Genomic DNA, 6,069 nt, shown 5'->3' with positions numbered 1-6,069 from the left:
CAAAAAATCATACATATGAATAAAAATTATTGTATCACGCGAGAATCGAACTTGTGACTAGCGATTAGGTCAAGTCGGTGTGCTAAACTTTCAGATTTACAATTTGAGTTTATTAGGTACTTATTTTATTATTAAGCTGCAAAAAATCTGTGTATTTCTTTGTGATGAGGTATCATAATATGATCATAATTCACCATTTCTAATTAACACATATTTTAGAATTAATAAAGGTCAGGTATGTAAGATATAGTTTTCATTAGTAGTGATAAGAATAATAAACCTAGACAATTACACATTTCTAAATAATATACATAAAGAATACCCAAATAATATACATAAAAAATACACAGACCAATACAATTAATCTTACTCATGAATACAAATATTTGTACCGTGCAAGGAATAGAACCTACGACCATCAGATGTAAAGCACTGTGCTAAACCACTGCACCACTGAGGTCGTCATTGACAAATGTAATAACCAAATTCAGTAGCTATTTTATTGAGACATTATTGAGGATGTTTTAGGAAATACTCATTTTTACCCTTAACACGAAACAAAAATATATATATACATAAATGATGTAAAATCGACTTTAAACATAAATGCATTAAAGTGTATTTCGCAATATTTGCAATTTTGGAATAAATGCGTTTAGTTAGCCGTTATTAAGAGTGCAATATATTTAGAATTGTTCATTTATGAGTTTCTAATATTATTTGTTTTAATCTGTAAATTAATGTATTTATGTTAAATAGACATTACAATTAACGAGTTGTCGGTCGAATTGTTAAGTTAATTGCACCCAAATTGTAATATTTACCATTATTAGGGTTGTCACTTTTTTAAGATAATCTAAATATATATAACTCAAAGGTGACTGACGTAGTGATCTATCAACGCACAGCCCAAACCACTGGACGGATCGGGCTGAAATTTGGCATGCAGGTAGATGTTATGACGTAGGCATCCGCTAAGAAAGGATTTTGATTAATTCTACTCCCTAGGGGATAAAATAGGGGATGAAAGTTTGTCAATTTTAAACCGATCGGGCTGAGACTTTGCATGCAAAAAGCTACTATGACGTAGGCATCCTCTAAGAAAGGATTTTGAGAATTCCACCCCTAAAGAAATAAATTAACGCGAGCGAAGCCGCGGGCAAAAGCTAGTAAGTAATATTTTCGTTTAATACGTTTAATACATTTTCGTTTATAAAAATATTTTTATACTTACCGAGAAATTTAATAATAATTATTATTATTGCATCTCTGTGTATTTTCTACCGCATATATCACGGGGAGTATTCTGAGGAATTGTTCGGATTAATACCAGCTGCTGAGTTTCACCACCGTACCACCCGCCAGAAACTAAAATACCATCCTGATCATCTGGATGAACAGTGCGGTTTTCTAGAAACTTTTTGCCACGCACAACCACATTGTGGAATCACCTTCCAGCAATGGTAATTCCGAACCGATACGATATTGAAACCTTCAAGAAAAGAGCTTATTCCTTTTTAAAAGGCCGACAACAACGTACTTGCAATTATAGTTAATAATAATAAAATTAAAATCAAAAATTATATTAATCGAGACAAAACAATCTACTATTCTCTGCTATTCTGTTATAGGTTTTATCAGTAAATTATTACAATAAAAACAAAATTAGGAAAAATAGTACTTATTTATTTTTATGACAGAACTGGACGGCAAGAAAAAATATTATGTAATACCCACCCCTAGTTTTAAGGCGTCCTTAGGCTACGATAATAGTTTAACATCAGACAGGCCGTATGCTTCTTTGCCATCTACGTAGTATATAAAAGAAATAAAAAAGCGGATAAATTAAAAATAAATTAATTTGATATATATTTATCATAAATTTTAGCTATGACAACATGAAAGATTGTCAAACCTAACCAATCTATATAGATATTAAACAACAAATATACAGTATTGAGTGGCAACCCTAGTGTTATGTAGATCCTAACCTAAATTGTAACTCACAAACATACAGTTTGAGGTAAGCAGGTGCCTTAATATGATTGATATGCGTGATAAAAACTGGATACTATTGAAGTGCCAGTAGAAGTTAAAAAAAAACTAGAAAAACAACGGAATTATATAACTCTGTAAATAATTTATGTGAATCGGTGACTGTTACGGTTTTCATCATACACATAAAATTTATTAATAGCTGAAAAATTTGTACTGTGTGTTAAGTGCATCAAAATCCGTTCAGTAGTTTTTGCGTGAAAAAAAAAACATCAGAAAAATTTACAAATTCTCATGTTTATAATATTAGTAATTATATAACTCTAATAAAAAAATAATTAATTATAATTATTAGTGAAAAGCTTGTGTTAAGGGTACTAGATAACTGATACAAATACATAGATATTTTTTTTCATCATACACATATTCAGATTTTTTTATTTCGAGAAATAAAACGCTGTGTTAAACCGCTATGCCACCGAGATCGTCACAGAAAGTGCAGGGGTAAGAGAATACAGTAAAATTTGTATTCCATCGCCTGTGTGTTATTCTGTATAGTTTCATCAAAATCCGTTCAGTAGTTTTTGCGTGAAAGAGTAACAAACATTAGAAAGTTCATCCATTTCTTCGTATTTACAAATTCTCATGTTTATAATATTAGTAAGATCAGAAATAAAGATTGAGAGTGATACTGGATAATAAAAAAATACCATAGTAGTAAATTTATCTAATTTATTTAGATTTTGTGAATCTCAGGACAATTCACACAAGATCAATCTTGCCATCTAAACGACCAGGTAAAACGCTAGAGACCCGCGTCAGCTAAAGCTTGTGTTAAGGGTACTAGATAACTGATACAAATACATAGATATTTTTTTTCTTAAATACATACACATTATACACAGAAAACACTCGGACCGATACAAACAATCATACTCATGAATGAAATGCTTGTGCCGTGCGAGGAATCGACACCAGAGAGGGTGCAGGCGCTTCGCGACCATCGGAAATAAAGCGATGTTGTTATCAAACGGTCAAAAATGCGCTTTTTAACTGCCACCAACTTATATTGTTTAATAGCTCAATGTTGTCACATCTATTGAATTTATTGAGTTTGCAGGGGTAACATCATTGAGAATAGGTGCAAATCATCCCCCCCACCCCTCAGGACTCCCGCACTGACGTGTAGCAACTTAACAGTTTATTTCGGCCAGTAAATAATTGAATATCTCCAAGAAACTCCCCAACAAATTGGATTCCATATTGTTCGTGCTCCACTTTGGCTGTCAGAAAAGTAATTTGCTCCATAAATAGGGCTACTTACGATTTTCGTTTCTGCACGAGGAATTTCCTGAGAACTGTCTTTGTTTTATGGATGACTAGTTACCCGCCCCGGTTTCGCGCCTGACTCCATATATTATACATATAAACCTTCCTCCTGACTCATTCTCCATTACTAAAAACTTCATTTAAAATTCAGTGCCATCAATTCCTAAGCTAAGCAGAACTTGTGTTGTATGGTGTGGATACTAGACAATTTATATAAATACACATTATTTGATTATTCATACATTTTTTTATAAATATATACATAATATATATAGAAAACAACTAGACTGCTCCAAACAATCATGTTCACACAAATGTTTGTACCGGGAGAGGAATCGAACCCGCAATCATCAGAAAAACAATGTGCTAAACCACTAGACTACCGACGCCGTCGCGCAGTATATATAGGTAATGGAATTGTCATTCCGATTAGACAGTATTAAGACACGAGGTCCCCAGTGTTGGATGAAAGAATAAGTATAAAATCGCCATTTTAGCGAATGCGGTCAAGAACTGCACAACCTCATTCCTCCAGCACCGTTCCATCAATGTACAACAAGACGTAGAGAGTGGCCCACCCATACACTGTTGACATCGCTGCTGCTCGAACCAAGTCCTGCATCTCGAAGAAACCTCGTTTTGCATCATCTTTCCATATGCGAGGAGCTAAGGAGTGGAACTCTCTCTCAGCGTCTATGTTTCCAGCCTCTTACAACATTGGGTCTTTCAATCAAGAGTGAATAGGCACTATTTGAGCTTGCGTGTAACAGCTTACACCACATCATCACTTAAGAGGTGAGATTGCGGTCAATGGCGCTCAAATTTTAATATAAAAAAAATCATTTTACTACGGCTATGTATTTTTTTTTATTGGATTGTTTGGGCTATTGTCAGATGTGTAGCACCTGTAGCACTGCGACCTACATAGATCTATTGTGCTCGCCCTTTTCAGAGTTCGCTACCTAGACCCGTCAGGGACAAGAATTGAAGGATATTCTTAGGAGCGATCGTTTTTATCTCCTCGGGAAAGAGTGTAAACTTTCCAAAGGAGATATTTCGTTTATGCATGAGTGGGCTACAACCACATAGGATGTGAAGCGGCGTTTCCTCTTCAGTTTGGCGGCTATGTAACAGGATACGTCATTCGTGGAAAACAGCTATACGCCAAGTATATTCATACTGGAGAACGAGTGCTGCTTGTAGGGACTGGTCTGCTCTAATCACTACGACTGATTTACTCTTATTGTCTATTTATATTTGACCCTAATATGCTTACCCTAAGTTGTTACTTATATGCATTTCCATTATGTTTGTTTGTTAATTTCAGCACATGTTTTAATTTAGTAGATTGTTATTTTTTGATATATGATTTTATGAGTATTTATGACACAAGCACGCCTCTCGTGTTAGTACTGTAATTTATTTTATATTACGTTTCTATCCGTGAACATAATAAGTTTGTAAATAGCCTTGGTTTTCCGAAAATAAATAAATAAATAAATTAGTGCTAGTTGGTAGTCTGTATTCACACGTTTCAACTTGCCCACCTGATAGCAACTACCACAGTTAGCATATCATGTGACGCCTGTAATCTTTAAATAAATGACATTTTGAAGGCTGGGATGGAATGCCTCTTATCAAATCATTTTACTGTCTAATTTTATAGCACAACTTAAATTGCAGCTTATAAAACAAACTGTTTAGCGGCTGAAATAAATCACTGAGTCATCCAAGCAGGCGACTGAGTCTATATTAGGTAGGAATTACTATACTTATATATCTCTATTTATATTTTTTTTTGTGTATGTTAATGGAATGGTGCACCCGCCTGCGCTAACGGTTTACGCTGGCGGGGCACCAGTGGAGGATGATAAGATGAAGATGTGGTCAGGACAGTTAGCCCATCGTGACAAATTCACCAAGAATTCACCACGATGGTTTCCAGAGGGAGCCACGTGGAGGTCGACCTAACATGGTACATTGGTAACAATGGGAGTTACCAGTTCCCATTGTTAAGTTCACATTTTCTCAAGGATTATTTAACACAAGTTTTTTGTTCGTTCTTCTTGTAATGAGACAGCTTTCCGAATGAGCGGTAGATTAAAAAAAATATTATGACTATTCAAAAATGCTTTAATTAAATATATTTGAATAAAGGATTTTCTATTCTATATTATTGTAAAGATCATCAAAATCAGTTAAAAGGTTTTTGCGTGAAAGCGTAATAAACATCCATCCATACTCACAAACTGCGTTTATAATATTAGTATGATTATAGTATAATATTAGAATATAGTATAAATACATTTATAACATATATTAGTATATAAACAATGTATTTTTTATAAAGAGAGATGGAAACTCTGATAAATCCTTGCATCCATTTAAGATAACATTTTTCGCAACAATTAGCAACTAAATGATTCAGTATTTCAGTATTTCATTTATAACTAAGGGCGACAAGGCTCTAGCGAATATCACGCTATAAACTCAGTGTTTCTCAAACTTATGGCTCCATTCACCTTTGTTGTGAATTCTAAACCATGGTGACCCTTAAAAAATTGTAATAAAATGCCTTATTTATTCAGAAACGACATCTGTTATTCGCTACTTCATATGAGTGGGATTTAATTTTTTTTAATTAAAATATATTTTTTAAATTAAAAGTAGTTTAAGTTAGTCCTTATAACATTATCTATCTGCAAGTGAAAGTCCCGTTCAAATCGGTTCAGCCGTTTCAAAGAT

The sequence above is a fragment of the Achroia grisella genome, unplaced genomic scaffold (assembly GCF_030625045.1).
Source record: "Achroia grisella isolate CSIRO2021 unplaced genomic scaffold, CSIRO_AGI_Agris_v1 utg780, whole genome shotgun sequence".
Taxonomy (NCBI): domain Eukaryota; kingdom Metazoa; phylum Arthropoda; class Insecta; order Lepidoptera; family Pyralidae; genus Achroia; species Achroia grisella.
This window is presented reverse-complemented; position numbering follows the sequence as displayed.